The following is a 19638-nucleotide window of genomic DNA, read 5'->3' as shown; positions in this document are numbered from 1 at the left end:
AATGACTAAAAACACCGCTAACTTACATTAGTATGCTTCCAATTGGATTTCTCCTTTTTTTTTTCAAAAAAATATCTTGATTTTTTAACCGTAACCTTTTTGTAGGTTTAAATTTGTAGGTTTTTACAAGGTCTATGAGGCTATTAATATTAAATCCTTTTAAAATCCTCAGTCGTAAAAAGTGGTGACTTTGCAAGGGTTGGTAAAGGTGGTTTTTGCATGTTATTACCAGTTTTAATTGTCAATAGCTCACTCAATTTTTATAGTAGAAACATTTTTTGCAAAACAAGTTCTTGGGAATTACTACTACTTGGGCTACAATTTCATATATAAACATTTTTTCGTATCGCTGATGCTAATCTTTCTATTCTGAAGAAAAGGAAATTTTTTACCAACTCCAAAAATTCGTTATTCGATTTTGACTACATTTTTTTAAAAACTAATTATTCTAAGCCGGTTAAACTTCTAGAATATATTAATATTACATAAATAAAGAATACAAAATAAGGTCAATGACTAATTTTAATTAGGGCGGTGGTTAGGGGTTGGCTTATGATCACTTTTTCGCTGAAAAAATAGGGACTGACATTCTTTTCATTATAAGCCACTTAATTTTTTAGCTAAAGACTTGTTTATTATTTCTGGAGATAGATATTTTTAAATACTTTAAATTAGTTTAAACATTTTATCCTCGAAAAATGTATAGTTTTCCGGTCTTTTGACTTTGATACTACAATATTTAGCATTTGACTAAGAAGAGCTAACATATAATAAAGTATAGCTCGATTACTATTGGTCTTAAACAAAATTTAAAAAACGGTTTTGTTGATTTTTTCACCAGGTACATTTTGTTAAGAAGTTATTTTGATAAAAAAAAATAAAACTTTTTGAGTTATTTGCAGATACTGATTAAAAACATTGATTTTTTCGATTTAAAACTAACACTTTCGATAGCGAATAAATCGAAAACTATTAATTTTATTAATAAAATGTATAGAACGTTTTTTGTTTATGTAGAATGAATGTTTTTACCAACTTTTGCGATCAAAATATAATAAAAAATTTCCACCCCCGACATTATAGATAGTCCTTTCGGCACCATATAGATTTTGATCTTTGGACTATCCACTACTTATTTTCAAATTTTCAAGCAAATCGATCCTTTTTGTAAAAATTGCAAGGTTTTTTGCTATTTTAAGCTTTATTACTTGGACTAAAATATGCATCGTGTATAATTTCACTCATCGGACAAAATCTCTGAAATGACTAATTTTTTTTATTTCTAATTAACATATTAGTCCAGAAAGCCACTGCGCATCCGCTAGGAAAAATATTCTGATTCGGATTTTTTGCACAGTTTTACTCAAAAAGGACTCCTTTTAACAAATTTGCGTGTTGCCAGGACCAAAAGGTGGTCAAAAATTTTATAAACGTTTTTTTTTGGTTTTTTCCTAAAATTTTTTTCTGCATAGAAAAACGTTTTTTTTAGGTTTTTTGGATCATTCCAAACAGAAAAGGTCTTTAGTGACTTTTCTTTAAAAATGATAGTTTTTGACATATAAGCGATTAAAAATTGAAAAATTGCGAAATCGGCCATTTTTAACCCTCAAAAACTATGTGAAAAACTGAAAATTTGAATGTTGCCAAGGTAGATAGATATTCTTTAAACATCGATTGATGAAATCCCGAAGAGTTTTTTGCAATACATTATTTAAAACTCCTCTGCTTTTTAATTGCTAATCAAGCGTGCGCGACACTATTTTCCACCGACAGCATGGTGCAAATGAAAGGAATAAATTCGTTATTTCGCAAACCGGCGACTTTAAGGAAAAATCCCGAAACACTTCGATTTTTATTTTAAGTTATGATATTGTCATCCATCTGGCCGTAATGACGTAATCGATGATTTTTTAAATGAGAATAGGGGTCGTGTGCTAGTTCATTTGAAAGGTGCTTCAATTATCTATTCAGTAATATAAACATTTACATAATTATTTATACAGGGTGTAAAAAATTTTTTTATTAAATTAAATTATTTGACAAAAAAGAAGTAAAAAGACACCCTGTATAAATAATTATGTAAATGTGTACATTACTGAATAGAGAATTGAAGAACCTTTCAAATGAGCTACCACACGCCTCCTATTCTCATTAAAAAAAATCATCAATTACGTAGAAGTATGACGTCACTAGTATACCATATATGCCACAATATCATAACTTAAAAATAAAAATCGACCTGTTTCGGGATTTCTCCTTAAAGTCGCCGGTTTACGAAATAACGAATTTATTCCTTTCATTTGCACCATACTCTCGGTGGAAAATAGTGTCGCGCACGCTTGATTAGCAATTAAAAAACAAAGGAGTTTTGAATATTGTATTGAAAAAAACTCTTCGGGATTTCATCAATCGATGTTTAAAGAATATCTACCTACCTTGGTAACATTCAAATTTTTAGTTTTTCACATAGTTTTTGAGGGTTAAAAATGGCCGATTTCGCAATTTTTCAATTTTTAATCGCTTATATGTCAAAAACTATCATTTTTAGAGAAATGTCACTAAAGACCTTTTCTGTTTGGAATGATCCAAAAAACCTAAAAAACTTTTTTCCATACAAAAAAATAATTTTAGGAAAAAAACAAAAAAAAGGTCCAAAAAATTTTTGACCACCTTTTGGTCCTGGCAACTTGCAAATTTGTTAAAAGGAGTCCTTTTTGAGTAAGATTGTGCAAAAAATCCGAATCAGAATATTTTTCCTAGCGGATGCGCAGTGGCTTTCTGGACTATATCTTGACAGCTTATGCACATTGGCAGGGTACAGTTTACAAGTCTACATGATGTGATAGATACAGATTGATATTTGGTATGAAAAATTATTAGTGGTGAAGCTGAACAATAAAACGGAACACTAGGTACTGGTTAGAGTATCTGAAATATAATAATAATAAATTTTTTTACGATAAAGATGAAATGATTTCATTCTAGTAACTTTTAAATGGACTTAGTGGACTTAGTCCAACCATACAGCTAGTCCCTAGGCATATTTCTGGTATAGTCTAGTGATTTTTAGTGAATTATCAGTTGGCAAAATATTGTAGTATTGCCAGTGTATTCCTCGCGGTTTTTTGTTATTGTGTTTGTGTGTGTGTGAATTGGATGTTAGGTCGTGTAGGGTATTTACTTTGTCATTTAAATTTTTGCTGCAAATTAAACTAAAAGAATTCTTTTGGACACTGATAAACTTTTATCTGTAAAAGTTTTCAAAAATGCCTATAGCTTTAGGAAGCTGTGCCCAGAAAATTGTTTTTAAAAGAACAAAACGAGAAGTTAGGTTATGTGTGTTTAAGAAAAATATCGGATGGAAAAATATATTGACAACGACGCACTTGACCACTGTGTGACGCCATTTCAAACTTATCGTAAAAAAACTTAAAACATATAGCCCAGTAAATGAACGGGAAATACGGCGATACCGTGTAATTTTCAGGGGCCACTCCGAATTGCATGAAAATTAGGATTTAGGTTCTACTTACCCTCCACATTAAAGTTGAATTTGTGCCGTTGGTTGCTTTTACTGGGGGGGGGGGGGTGAAAAAACATATGTTCAAGATAAGCCCGGAAATGGATAAACTGACTTATTATAAGCAACTTTCGTTCTATAGAGTTTTTTTATGTAAGTCAATACTTTTCGAGATATTTGCGATTAAAAATGATTTTTCGACAAAAAAACTACGTTTTCAAACGGTTTTCCGCAGATAACTCAAAAAATAAATGTTTTGTCGAAAAAAATATTCTTAGCAAAAGTGTAGCTTATAAAAAAATAAAAACATGGTGTATCAGTAAAGTCTATAAACCGAGAAAAATCAAAGTTGTAGCTCATGAAAAATACGTTCTTATTCGTCTAATTCCAAATCGAATAATTCAATGTGAAATCACCGAAAAATTAAACACTTTTCGGGAAAAATTCATTTACACTTTTTTAAAGTGTTCACAAAAAGATTCATTTTAAGTATTTATAAAAGTTTTTATAAAAGTTGGCCCCCTTTTTTTGGTAAAAGAATCATGAAAATCTCCCCGTGTTTAGCTACCCAAATGAACAAACCGTATGTACAAATGTACCGCTTTACAAACAATTTACTTTACTTTTCTATTTTTTGCATGATCTGTCAGTTTCACCGGTTTAAAGTGCTTATTTTTGAAAGGATTATAGTTGAAAGGGCTTGAACGAGTCACTTTACACGAGTGTATGCAAACTTTGAATAGCCATATCTTAACCAATTTTTGTCTTACGCAAAAGCAAAATGAAACTAGCATATTTATAACAGCAAAACCTACATCTTTTTCTGATTGAGAATTTTCCTATCCCTATCACTAACACTTTTTAAGTTATTTCGAAAAAAGGAAAATTTTACAAAATTTTTAGAAAAAAATTTTTTTACTATACAACCAAATTTTGTCAAAAATAAACACTTCAAACCGGTCACACTTACAGATCATATAACAATATACATACAGTAGGAAAAATGAAAGAATACCCATGAACGAACATATAAAACACGCTGTATTTTCCTTTCACCGTGTCACACAAAAAATTGGCCAGCGCAACTGCATGTAATAATAATTATTACATGTACTTGCGCTGGGCAATTTTCTTTGTGACACGGTGACAGGAAAATACAGCGTGTTTTATAAATATGTTCGTTCATGGATATTCTTTCATTTTTCCGACTGTAAGTACATTTAAAGTAAGTGGTAAAACGGTAACGATTAATTTTATTTAGGGTACTAAATAGAGGGAGATTTCCACGATTTTTTTTACCGACAACTAACTGGTTTATTTTTGATGCTAGAAACTTTGGAAAAAAAATAAAAATAAAGGTTTTTTTAGACATTTAAAAATAAAGCTAATGTTAATCAGTTTTCCCGAGAATTGCTTAATTTTTCTGTGATTTCACATTGAAATATTCGATTTGGAATTAGATGACTAAGAACGGAGTTTTCATGAGCTACAGCTTTGCTTTTACTCGGTTTATAGACTTTACTGATACACCATTTGTTTAGTTTTCTTATAAGCTACACTTTTTCTAAGAATATTTTTTTTCGATAAAATATTTACTTTTTGAGTTATTTGCGGAAAACCATCTGAAAACGTCGTTTTTTGTCGAAAAATAAACATTTTCACTCGCAAATATCTCGAAAAGTATTGACTTACATAAAAAACTCTATAGAACGAAAGTTGCTTATAATCAGTTAATTTATCCATTTCCGGGCTTATCTTGAACGTATGTTTTTTCATCCTCGAGAAGGGGTGACCGTCATCCCCCAAGTAAAAGCAACCAACGGCACAAATTCAACTTTGAAGTGGAGGGTAAGTAGAACTTAAAACCAAATTCTCATGCAATTCGGAGTTGCCCCTGAAAATTACAATCCAAAACGGTCATTTATTTGGGCTAATATTTCATTTACAAATTTCAGAACACGGTCAAAATTGTTTGGAATACTAAGAATGTCTGTTAGTCTTTTGTCATTTCGTTGTGCTTACTTCTAGAAGAATTAAACTGACAGCAGTCCATTATCATCATATCACTGACTGGGAAAGTCAAGTATAGCATTAGTGGCATACACGAGGATTTTCTGATCCGATAGAGAGTAAATCTACTTCAGAGATTTAGCGTCTATGCGAGCTCCTAGTTTTTCCTCTATTACCTGCTTCGAGAAAACTAGGCTCAAACCCCAGTATTATCCTACCCACACCTGAAATCTCTTTCATATATCCCCTCCTCAACACTCACCAAAACTCAAACTAAACAACACCTTATCAGAAGAATTTTCAGTAACAAAAGGATTACGAGAAGGATGCTGCCTCTCCCCAGTAGGTACTATTTAAGATCTATTTAAATGAAGCAGTAAAACACTGGAGACGATCTTGTTCAGGGATGGGAATTCAACTTGACGATGATACAACATTGTATACTCTACATCTCGCGGATGACAAAGTCGTAGTAGCAGCTGATAAGGAATATTTAGAATTCATGACGAGACGGTTATTTCAAACATATGAAGAGTGGAGCCTTTCTGTAAATAGAAACAAAACGCAATACTTGTGCATCGGGAGTGAAGTAGAAGTTCTAATAGTTAACGAACAAGAAACAATCAAGAACTGTGAGGAATATGTATATTTGGGAACAACAATCAACAAGAGTGGGCGCACCGAAAAAGAGATAGAGAATTGGATGCCTAAACCCGATGCTATGGTCAGTGGCGTAGCGTGAGTGTCGGCCGCCCGGGGCGGAAGACAATTTTGCCGCCCTGTTATTTAGGTATTTTAATTTATTGTATACTATACATTACATACATTATTACTTGTAGAGAACTTTTCGGCGAAAACAGTCATCATTATTTTGATTGTACAGGTTGGATTTTAAATAAAAATGTTTTTAAGTTTTACAATTACGTTTATTAATACAAAAATTCTTTTAATTTAACCAATTAGATTCATTGATATAACTTAGGTACCTATCACTTAAGATTAGGTACACCTTGACCATCGACAAAATTACCTAAATAAAATCAATTTTTAGTTAGAACTAGAACGATACTATAATGTTATATTTTTATAAAAAGACTAAGTTTTCACTCTAATGGCATACAACATATCCCACCAGAATGAAAACAATGGGAACCTTCTCTGGTTACACCTCCGAGGCTTCTACAATTTGCAAGCCATACGGATGCTGAGACTAAGGAAGATGAGGGAATTCTACAATTTACAATTCACGTCACATCTGCTCAGCGCGGTAAAGTTCCAACGAGACTGGTTCCCTTCATACTCCACACAGAGTAAATGTAAATCAAAATGAATAACCACTTCAATTTCGTTGCAAAACGAAAATACAGCCGAACCATATTCCAGTCCAATCAGAGAGTGCTGCAAGCACCTCTACCGGTTTCGAAACTTATTAGTCTCTCATCAGGAGGCACATATGCTGCTCTCCCCGATCCAACCAAAACAAACCCCAGCGTGCAGTCCCGAATTGCAACGAACGAAATGGCATAGATGCCCTAGCGGCAACTGCTAGCAAAAGACTAAGTTTTCACTCTAATGGCATACAACATATCCCACCAGAATGAAAACAATGGGAACCTTCTCTGGTTACACCTCCGAGGCTTCTACAATTTGCAAGCCATACGGATGCTGAGACTAAGGAAGATGAGGGAATTCTACAATTTACAATTCACGTCACATCTGCTCAGCGCGGTAAAGTTCCAACGAGACTGGTTCCCTTCATACTCCACACAGAGTAAATGTAAATCAAAATGAATAACCACTTTCAATTGAAAAATTGAAAAACTGAAATTGAAAGTGGTTATTCATTTTGATTTACATTTACTCTGTGTGGAGTATGAAGGGAACCAGTCTCGTTGGAACTTTACCGCGCTGAGCAGATGTGACGTGAATTGTAAATTGTAGAATTCCCTCATCTTCCTTAGTCTCAGCATCCGTATGGCTTGCAAATTGTAGAAGCCTCGGAGGTGTAACCAGAGAAGGTTCCCATTGTTTTCATTCTGGTGGGATATGTTGTATGCCATTAGAGTGAAAACTTAGTCTTTTGCTAGCAGTTGCCGCTAGGGCATCTATGCCATTTCGTTCGTTGCAATTCGAAATTGAAAGTGGTTATTCATTTTTATATTTTTATCTTTATTGAAAAGTAATATGAGTATTTGTTAGAATTAAAAACAAAACTTCCGTCTGCAATTAAAAATTTATACGTCTACTTTTTTATAAAGTCTTTTATTGCACCGTTAATGTCTATCACATCACACACCTCCTGCTCAATAGACAAAATAGCCAAATTAGTTAGTCTTAGAGTACTCATTGTCGATCTTAAATAATTTTTAATCAATTTCAATTTTGAAAAACTCCTCTCACAGCTGGCATTGCTTATAGCAACTGTGAAAAATATTCGGAATATTATTAAAATATTGGGCAAAGTATCTTGGATTTAACAATCAATTTAAACAATTCAAGTGAGTCTGCATTAATCAATTTTATTGCCTGTAGCAGCAACGAAAGTCCGCAATCGAAGTTTTTGTAGCTTGAAATCCTGCTTGTCAATTTCGTCAGATGCGTAGTATGTACATGTATTATTGTACCCTCGGAGATCGCTGGGAAAATTTACACTCAAAATAACAAAATTCAGTTTGGCAACACTGTTTGAATGTTGATAGTAACATATCCCTTTTAAGATAAACAGAACTGTAATTTAGTCCAGACAAATTAATATATTTTTTTGCCAACAAAAATAAGATTTTTCAACCAAATAATGTTTCAAATATGATGCCCAAAATAATTTTTAATTGGGTTCTGTTAATGAGCTTGCTTTTTTGTCATTAAAGTAGAAAACACTTTAAATTTCACTCATTAAATTGTTATCGTCTTAATTATTTTAACTGTACTAATATCCGTCGACTAATTCTGATTGATTAATGGGTTGTTAAAACATTTTATCTGTAGCGGCTTCTGGAATGTCTTAAAAATATCGAATTTCATCATAAAATGCGCATATCCCACCGATCTTTGCTTCGATCATACATATACATTTCTACATTCAGTGTTGTCTGGATCTAATAATATAGCCGACGTAAGATAAACAAACTTATCCGTTAAATTCTGTAGCTGTTGAAAACGCTCACGAATTTCTACAATAACTCTATCTAACGAAGAAAACAGTTTTCGTGTCAACTCATTTTCACAAGACAAGTTAGCACCTCTAGTTCTGTCATCAAAAATATGCTTTCTTGTTATGCGCCTCGAAGGTTTTATGAAAATTCCAAGTTCTTCACACATATTTTTGCATAACCTACAGCGCCATATGCCCATTCGTCTCTTTTCTCTGTCAATATCATCTGCAAAGCATTTACTTTCTGAGCGCACAATCTTATGTCAAGTCCCCCTGTTTGTGAATATTTTTGTGCATCATTCACTTCATGTAGCACCGGTTGCCGTAGGTCCAAAAAACAAAGAAAGGAAAATGATTGGATCGAAACTAATATATCGATTGGATCGAAACCTGCATATTGCGTAGTGTTTAAAATTTAAGCTTTCACCTGCCTCTGTAAGTTTTTCCAAAGTGACGAGAATGTCTTTGTAATGATGCCATGCTACATTTACGGCATCGCCTCTTGCACTCCACCGCGTGTCTTAAATCCTTCTTTTGCCTGTAGCTGCTATCAGAACTTCCCAACAATGCATGTGTCGATGAGGAAAAAAAGAATAGGAACCATCTAAAGTTCCGAAAAAAATTTGCTGATTGTTAGTCATAAACGGGGAATTCCCACAAGTCAGTATAGACGTTGTTGGCAGTCGCTACAAAATATCATTCAAAGAATAGGAATTCACCGAATTCATCACAAAATAAGTAATGAAAAATTCCGTGCTCCTTTCAATCAGTCCGAATTTGTAGTTGCGATAAAAATATAAAATGGTTCAAATATTTACAAAATATTTTTATTATTTATTGTTAAATTTTGCCGCCCCATAAAAAGTGGCGCCCGGGGCGGAGCGCCCCTGCCGCCCCCACTACGCTACGCCACTGGCTATGGTCAAAAGAACTTTCTAATCAAAGAAAACATCTTATCTATAACTCCATCTTTAAAAGTATAGTGCTCTATGGATGCGAAACATGGCAACTTACTAAATCCCTGGAACGACGCCTACTTGCATTAGAAAAGGACTTCTGGAGAAGATTGGCTAGAAAATCAAGGCTTGAAAGAATACAAAATGACCAAATCAGAAATATAATGGGAGTCAAGTCAACCATCAAAGACGAAATTCAAAGGAGACAACTGATCTGATACGGCCATGTAGAAAGAATGGACGACGACAGACTGCCAAAACAAATTCTAAAATGGACGCCAAGGGAAAGAAGGAAGAGAGGAAGGCCGAAACAATCCTGGCTAGGCGGCATTCAGAAGGCAATGTCGGAAAGGAATCTTCACCCTGGCGAATGGAACGACCGACGAAGCTGGAAACTGGAAACCGGAAGGCGAAGAACGCTATAAATAACCGGGATAATAAAAAAAATAACACTCACCAACCCGTTTTGCCAGTATAGCGGGTTATAGCTAACTCACTTTAAATGAGTTTTAAAACAATATGATCTAGGTGGGTGATCAATCTCACTCCTTTATGGAAGCCAGCATCATGAAATTTGGGAGAGGCAAAAATTCATTAAAATATCGAAAGCAATATATTTAAATTACTAGTGTCAATGCCAGAACCCTCAAATCACCTGAAAGAATGAATGAACTGAAAGAAGAGTAACTAGGATCAAGTTGGATGCCATCTGTCTAAGTAAAACACGCCTATCAGGAAAAAATGTTGACATTCCATAAAGAAACACATGTCATCGGTGTAGCACTATTGGTCCATATGTGACGATAATATAAATTTATCGTCTAGAGTATGCCAATGAATTAAGTAAAACGTGTTTTTGTACCGTCTCGGACGATATAAAAGTCGGAACGAAAAGCCTAGTTGGTTATTATTCTTGGAGCGTTGATCGAAGAATAATAAACAACAGCAAAGTATAAGAGATGAGTTTATGTAGGTAGGTAGTTCTCTACCATTTTACGCTGTCGTTTTGGCGAGCTAAGTTAATCCAACAGTTTTCCTCTTACCTATCGTTTTAACTATCCTTATACGAGCGGTGATCGTATATCCCTAATATGAATTTTTATCTGGCGAGCTGAGCGAGATTCCCTTTCCTCCCTTTCCTTATACATTCGTGTCGTATTAATAAAAGCAATTCCTATTTTACGCGATCGTCAAAATCATTCAGTCATGTACAAAATATCGTCACATCGGCCCGAACAAAAAGATCGATGCGTAGATTATAATAGTTATTTTCCTAACAAGTGCAGAAAGTCATAAAAATTTTGTTTGAGTTTATGCTAATTTTGATGAATAAATGAAATAAATATAAAATTGTAGTTTCGCATTTAATTATTAAAAATTCAAAATTCCGTATATGATTACGTGTCAAAAAGGTTGACATTGACGTAAAAACTACTAGAGAATTGAAAAACGTCAACTTTTTTGACAAAAAAACCATAGGCGGACATTTGAATTTCTATTAATTAAATGCGAAACTACAATATTATTTTTATTTAATTATTCACCAAAATCAAAATAAACTAAAACCCAAAAAAATTAGTATGACTGAATAGGTATTTTAAACACCTTTTAAACGAGGTATCAGTTGCCATAAGGTCCCATTTAAAATTATCGGCCACAGTGGCTCTGTAACGTCATCTGTCACTATTACGTCACCTGTCATGACTAGTTAAGAAGCTTACGTCCGTTTATTTCCTACCTCCAAATTTCACTATAACAGGTATAACCGTTCAGAAGATACGAGGGGGGTACGGACTTTTGACTAGCACTGTATAAAGATTTTGTTTTAAAAATGTTGAACTATGTTATGTTGGCAGTATTTAAGCAATATTTAGGAAGCTTTATATTATAATATACATGGTGTTTCTAAATAAGTATGACAAACTGTAAGGGGTAATTCTACATAAAACAATAAGTACAGTTTGCTCAATAAACATAATATGTCCGCAAATGCTTCGTTACCGAGATACGGGGTGTTGAAATTTTTTTCCCGAGTTGCCAATTCATTTATAACACCGGTTGAGTTTTGACAATGAGATTTGGTAAGTTTTAAGCAGTAGTAAACAAATAAGAATTTTTTATTCATCATTGACGCGCATACGGGTAGCGGTATGAATTTTTTTAAATAAAAAATTGTACGCCACTGAGATATTAAAAATTAAAATTATTTTTGAATTCCATGGTTAATTTCTGATAAAAACCTACCTTGCCTTATTTTCATATGATGCCCCGTTTTTATACAAAATAATGAATATCTTAGCGCATATTTTTCATTTCATTAATACATTACCAAGAAATATCTAATGCAATAATACTAAACTAGAAAAATAACAGAAAATATCACTAATAAGATTTTAACTAGGCGCAAAGCTACAACATATGTTCAAAATGACCTTCTTCACTTGTGGCAGAAGAATTTTATATTCATCATTGGCGCGCGTATGGGTATTGGTCTGAAATTCTATTTAGGAAAAAAATGGTATGCCACTGAGACATGTCAAATTAAAAATCATTTTTGAATTGCTCGTATAATTTGTGACAAAAATATATCTTGCATTTTTTCATATGAGGTACCGTTTTTATACAAAAAAAATAATACATCTTAACGCTTACAAAGTATTTGAGGCAGTTTCCATATGCATAGAAAAGTATTTCAAATAATTTGTAAACGTTGAGATGTTTTATTTTTTTGCATAAGAACTGCGCAATGACAAGATAGATTTTTTATCGTAACTTAAACGAGAAATTCAAAAATTGTATTTAGTTTGGAATATTTCATTGGCGTATATTATATTCCTTAAAAAAATTCAGACCATTACCCGTACGTGCGCCAATGATGAATATACAATTCTACTGTCACCTCTTAGTCGAGGAAATGAAGCATTTTGGCTCGCAATTTTTTCGTCCAGCATGGATTTACTTGAAATTTTCACAAAAGCTAGGGAATAGTCCAAGGATCATTTTCTATATCATGCCGCTCTACGCTAAAACCTTGGGGATAGTTGCCACCCCATCACGGGGGTGGGAATTTTTTATTACATTTTAACCATGTAAATCGATGTAAAAAGTAATTTAAAAAAAAAAAAATGTTCTCTACATTTTCTTCGTAAAACTAATATTTTTCGAGTTATTCGTGGTTGAAAGTGACAGTTTTTCGACGGAAAAATCGACTTTTTTAGAGGGTTTTTTGAGAATAACTCGAAAAATATGAATTTAATCAAAAAAACTGGGGATATTAAAATTGTATCTTTTAGTAACACAAATGAAACTGTTTTTCTATAATATTTTTACGACCATTACAAACCGAGATACGGCATGTTAAAGGTTAGCTTTTTTCGTCAAATGAGAAAAATCTTTCAAAAATAAGCAACTTATGATAAAAAACAGTCGGTACCTGTTTTTCTCTACGAAAAAAACAGTGAAATCAACCCCCTAACTACCCTTGTAACTAAAAATTGGTCTTCGCCTTTCTGTAATTCCTTTTATATTTATATTATTAATACACCCAAGAAGTTTCACCTATTTAAAAGGCCTAATTTTAAAAAAATTGGAGTTTAAACAAAAATTGATTTTTTGCAATTTTGCATTTTTTATCATTTTCTTCAAAATATCTCCGAAAATACAGCAGATACGAAAAAAAGATAGATTACTAAATTGTAGCTTTTTTAATAACTAAAATTTTCTTATACCTAGATTTTCATTACAGTAAACATTTAGCGACATATAGCTGTTTAAAACGTCTATTTACGAGCAAACATCCCCTTATTCGAGCCCTTTAAACCCACCTCAATTAAAAATTAAGGGATCTTACGGAATTTAATTTACACAGTCTTATTACTCTTCAAAAATCCTACAAAAATATTATTGAAAAATCTTTTTATCTCCAAAAATAAAAGAGCTATGTTTGTAAAACTAATTTTTTTTTTCGAAAAATTCGAATAGTCCGCTTATAGAGCATTTTTAATGTACCTATATAATACCACAGAGCCGGTTCGTATACTGGATGACTAAAAAACTATTTGTATGTATATTTTTATATATTTGTAAATTCGTATTTTTGTGTAAATAAATGTTTTTGTAATTCTTTAATTCTACTTTTTTCTGTATAGATCTATTAAATTGTCTACTTATAAAAATTGCAATGTTATTAAGGGTGGTTTTTAAGGGTTGAAATATGATATTATATCCTAAAGCATAAAACAATAATTATTTAACTAGTCAAAACCAAATTTTACCTATATTAAAGTTTACAATATTTTTATATAATTTTTGACAATAAGGGTAGTTTACGCCCCTAAAAATAATCAACGCCCTTGAGCATGATATAGAATATAAAGTACAGGGTAAGATGATCCTAACCCCAAATTTTTATGTAAATTGATGCAAGCCGAAATTATTCTTTTAGGATAAGTAAACTTTTCATATATAGCTCCAACAAGGGTGGTTTTAAGGGTTGAAATATTGTGACATTATATTTTAAAGCACAAAACAATCATTATGTAACTAATAAGAAGCAAGAAGCAAATGTTGACAATATTAAAGTTTAAAATGTTATTTTATAATTTTTTATAATTAGGGGTGGTTTTCACCCTTAAAAACCAAAAGCGTACAACGGCTCGATATAGAAAATGAACTAGAGGGTAAAAGGAGCCTAATCCCAAATTTTTGTACAAATCGAAGCTGGACGAAAAAATTGCGAGGTTTTGCCATTTTTCCAGCTTCATTTCCTCGACTATCTGAAAGAGGTATTTTTGAACATTTGTTGTAGCTTTGAGCCTAGTTTTAATTTTATTTGTGTTATTTTCTATTATTGTTCTAGTTTAATATTATTTTATTAGATAGTTCTTGATAATGTATTAAATAAATGAAAAATACGCCTTAAGATGTTTATTTTTGTACATAAAAATGGTGCACTATATGAAAATAAGAGAGGTTTTATATCATAAATTAAACGAGGAAGTCAAAAATAATCTTTAATTTGAAATATATCAGTGGAGTACTATTTTTTTCTTTAAAAAAATTTAGACCAATACACGTATGCGCGCCAATGGCAAATAAAAAATTGTTAGTTAAATGTCAAAAAATGCGTAATAACTACCTCTTAAAACCCACCAAATTTTATTACAATACGAAGACGAAGTAGTTTTCAATCCTAATAGTAAATTATTAATATTGAAAATATTAAAAATATTACTAAAAGATTTTTAAATTGAAAACTTATTGGTACACTTTCCTGGTGACACCTCCAAGACTTCTACAATTTGCAAGTCAAATGGATGCTGCAGTGAAGACGAGAGGGAAGGAATTCTACACTATGCAATTCACATCCCCCGTCTGCAGCTGGTAAAGTTCCAACGGAACGTATTTTATTTTATTTTATATTTTATTTTTTATTTTATTTTTATTACAATGTTGCCGGTAGTTTATTTAAAAAACGTTTGCCAAAAGCTGATATGTGCACTTAGATCCGTAAATTTTTTGCGTTTTGCAAAATTAACAGAAAACTTTTATGAAATTTGTAGCTAGCTTATATTATTTAAACTCATATGGATAGCTGTAAGAAAATTAAACTCAAAACCAAATATGATATTTCTAAAACTGTGATTTTATGGACGTCGTAGAAATTTGAATTGGCTCTCCTGAAAAGTAGCAAAAATGGACATATCAGCTTTTGGCAAACGACCACTCAATTCCATAGAAGTATAAGAAGAAATGAATAACGTAACATTCTAGATCTTAAAACGAGGAGAATTGAGTTGGATAAAAACTGAGGTTGCTCCAGTAAAATCAAACAATACAAAATGGGGGAAAATAAATAGACCAAGATGGTGTAAACTGTGCATTTAAAGAAATACAAAATATTATGGAAAATCTTCTCACATGCAGAAATTGCCCTCAGCGATATATCCTCGAAGATTTGTAGCCCATCAACAAAGACAGCTTTTTTTGGTTCAATCGTTTGTGTCAAATCTTTAGACGTTAATTTGACTGCCTTTTCTTCAATGCAAATGAATGAAAATTTGCAGACATATGAATTCGCGGGAACAATACACGAATAGTCTATAATTTTTTTTTTATGTTTATGAATAATTGTTTAAATAAAAAAAACTATTTTAATAGTCCAGTAACCGAAGCTTTTTACCTCGCAATTTTTACAGAATTGATCGATTTGCTTGAAAATTTGAGAATAAGTAGTTGATAGTCCAAGGATCAAAATCTATATAATGCAGAAAGGCGCTTTCACCATGGGGGTGGTTGCCACCCCATCTTGGTGGTGGAAATTTTTTATTGTATTTTGACCGCAAAAGTTGATAAAAACATCCATTCTAAGCAAAAAATGTTCTATACAGTTTTTTGATAAAATACACAGTTTTCGATTTATTCGCTATCGAGAGTGTTAATTTTATAACTAAAAAATCAATGTTTTTCGATAGTATACTCACTTACGATTCACTCAATTTTTGCCGTAGAAAAAATTTTTTCAAACCAAGTTCTTGGAAATTAAATAACCTACAATTTCATATTTAAACATTTTTTCGTATCTCTGATGTTAATCTTCCTATTCTGAAGATAATGGCATTTTTTACCAAAGTACAAAAATTCGTTATTCGCTTTTAACTCCAGTTTTTTAAAAACTAATCATTCTAAGCTAGTAAAACTTCTAGAATCTATTAATAATACATAAATAGAAGAGAACAAATAAGGCTAATGACTAAAAACAGCGCCAACTTACATTATTATGCTTCCAATTGTATTTCTCCCTTTTTTTTTTCAAAAAAATTATTGATTTTTTAATCGTACCTTTTTTATTTTTTATCTTAGAAAGTTCGTTAAAAAAGAATTTTGTAGGTTTTTACAAGGTCTATAAGACTATTAATATAAAATCCTTTTAAAATCCTCAGTCGCAAAAAGAGCTGACTTTGAAAGGGTTGGTAAAAGTGGTTTTTGCATGTTATTACAAGTTTTAATTGTCAATAGCTCACTCAGTTTGTGCCGTAGAAAAAATTTTTGCCAACTAACTTTATGAAAAATAAATAAGCTACAATTTTTTGTTAAAACACTTTAACGTTCCTCTAATGCTAATCTTTTTATTCTAAAGAAAAAGGCATTTTTTACCAAACTACAAATAGTACATTATATACCGCGGGACTGAAGTAGTACATTTAATCCTGAAGGTAAAGTTTATGGCCCGACCGCAGGGAGGGCCATAATTTACCTGAAGGATTAAATGTACTTCAGTCGCAAGGTATATACGATACTTTTCGTACTTCCGGTATGATTTTATTAATTATTTAAATAATTTCAATCAGTTTTTTCTCTCTTCAACTCATTTAATAAACTGTCTTTAAAATAAGTTACCATAGTAACATTGCGTTGTGACAGTTATAATTTAGAAACATTGTCATTACTAGTGTCATTGTAAAGAAACATTGTTATTGATAATTATTGGTATCATGAGTGAAGAAGGTGTATCTGATATTGATAAAAGAGCAGCCGAAGTAGGTGAAGAATTGTTACCACCGAAATCTAGAAAACTATACGAGCAGCAGTACGATGCTTTTAAAAAGTGGTGCCGCTTAAAAAATGTGAGACAACCTACTGAAAATGCGCTGTTAGTCTACTTCGATGATAAATCAAAAGCGGTTTGTGCCTCAACTCTCTGGGCACATTACTCAATGCTGAAATCGGTTATTAACATTAGAGAAGATATTGATATAAGTAAATTTCCAAAATTATTAGCTTTTTTGAAGAGAAGAAATGAGGGATTTAAGCCAAAGAAGTCAAGAATTCTCACGTCTGAGCAGGTAGATCAGTTCTTACGGGAGGCTCCGGATGATAAATATTTAATGCTTAAGGTAAATTTGGAAATTTGTTTATATTCAGAAATTTTAAGAAATCAATTTTTTTGTAGGTTGCACTTATTTTGGGCGTTGCGGGAGCTTGTCGTGGAAAAGAGTTGGTTGATTTAGAAATCGACGATGTGAGAGATTTGGGCGATTCCTTCCTAATTGCGATTAGAAACACCAAAAATAAAATTGACCGAAATTTTGTGATCAAAAATTCAGAAAACAGTGCCATCAGTTTTGTGGCGATATTTCGGAAATATGTGGCATTGCGAAAGACAGGGACAACTCATTCAAAATTTTTTGTTCAATACATCAACAAAGAATGTACTACGCGAGTAGTAGGAAAAAACATGTTTGGTACAATTCCACGGCAAATAGCAGCTTTCTTGAAATTAGAAAATGCGACGTCTTATACGGGACATTGTTTTAGACGCACATCTGCGTCTTTGTTAGCTGATTCGGGAGCAACAATAGACGTGCTGAAGAGACATGGAGGATGGAAATCCTCCAACGTGGCCGAGGGATATATTGAATCGTCTATTAAAAATAAACAAAAAATTTCAGATAAAATATTTGGTCAAGTCGCCGATTCGTCCACTATAGTTATGCCACAGTCCTCATTCTCGCTTCCTGTTTCCGCAGGATCTTCGAAACAAACACCAGTTCAATATGAAAAGGACCTATCTGTTACTCGTCAGTTACCTGCTGCATTAACCCAGGAAAGACTGGTCAATATGACGAACTGTCACAATATTAATTTGAATATTAACGTTAATTACCATTCTAATTAATTATATTTTTCAATAAAATATCCCTTAAATTCGTTTGTTTGTGATTTAATCGTTCCGGGAGTTTCGTCAATATTTAATCCCGGAGGGATTAAATGTGACACTTTAGTACCTGTCACAAGGGAGTGAAGTTGTCACTTTAGGCCCGGAAGTACGAAAAATTCGTTATTTGCTTTTAACTCCATTTTTTTTTAAACTAATCATTCTAAGCCGGTCAAACTTCTAGAACCTATTAATAATATATAAGTAAAGAAGACCAAATAAGCTCAATGACTAATTTTAATTAGGGTGGTGATTGGGCAGTTGTGTCGGATCACTTTGTCGCTGAAAAAAATAGGGACTGACATTCTTTTCATTATAAGTCACTTAATTTTTGAGATAGAGTTTTTTTTTTATTTCTAGTGATAGATATTTTTAAATAATTTAAATTAGTTTAAACAAGTTCTCCTCGAAAAATGCTTAGTTTTCCCGTCTTTTGACTTTGAAACTACAATATTTAGCATTTGACGAAGAAGAGCTACCATACAATAAAGTATAGCTCGATTACTATTGGTCGTAAAGGAAATTAGAAAAAAAGGTTTTGTTTATTTATTCAAAAGGTACATTTTCGTTAAGCAAAGTTGTTTTGATAAACCGAAAACTTTTTGAGTTATTAGCAGAAAACTGATTAAAAACATTGATTTTTTCGATATAAAACTAACATTTTAGATAGCGGATAAATCGAAAACTATTCATTTTATCAAAAAAATGTATTGAACGTTTTTTGCTTAGATTTAATGTTTTTACCAATTTTTGCGGTAAAACTATAATAAAAAATTTCCACCCCCGACATGGGGTGGCAACCACCCCCATGGTAAAAGCGCCTGTCGGCATCATATAGATTTTGATCCATGGATTATCCACTACTTATTCTCAAATTTTCAAGCAAATTGATCCATTCTGTAAAAATTGCGAGGTTTTGTTCTATTTTAAGCTTCATTACTTGGACTATAATGGAAAATGCTTAAATTCTCTTTATACGTTAATTGCTTACGCCATGCTTCATAAATAAACAATAAAGTTTCAAATTTTTTGCCGATTCCGACTACTTTTCGTGTTTGTAAATCATATGTTTTATACATGTATTTTAATAAACATGACGATATATTTTAATGTTGGAAAAGTGTAAGACTAAAAAGCAAAAACTAAAAAATATGAAAAAAACATTTTAAGAAACGCTTTTCTTTAGTTACATGTGACTAAAATTAAAAATATTATAAAAAAATCAACTAAAACGCAAAAAATAAAAAAAAATCAAACTCGAAGGATTATTCGAAAAAAAAACTGT

The 19638-nt window shown here is 32.1% G+C and overlaps 1 protein-coding gene across 6 annotated transcripts in view; it reads right to left on the bottom strand.

The window, feature by feature from the left end:
* LOC114333048 (cardioacceleratory peptide receptor-like) overlaps positions 1–19638 on the bottom strand; it is a 285379-nt gene that overhangs the window by 84830 nt on the left and 180911 nt on the right. The window lies entirely within an intron of this gene.

The sequence above is a fragment of the Diabrotica virgifera genome, chromosome 9, assembly GCF_917563875.1.
Source record: "Diabrotica virgifera virgifera chromosome 9, PGI_DIABVI_V3a".
Lineage (NCBI taxonomy): Eukaryota > Metazoa > Arthropoda > Insecta > Coleoptera > Chrysomelidae > Diabrotica > Diabrotica virgifera.
The sequence above is the reverse complement of the archived record's forward strand: the minus strand, read 5'-3'. Positions and strand labels throughout refer to the sequence as shown.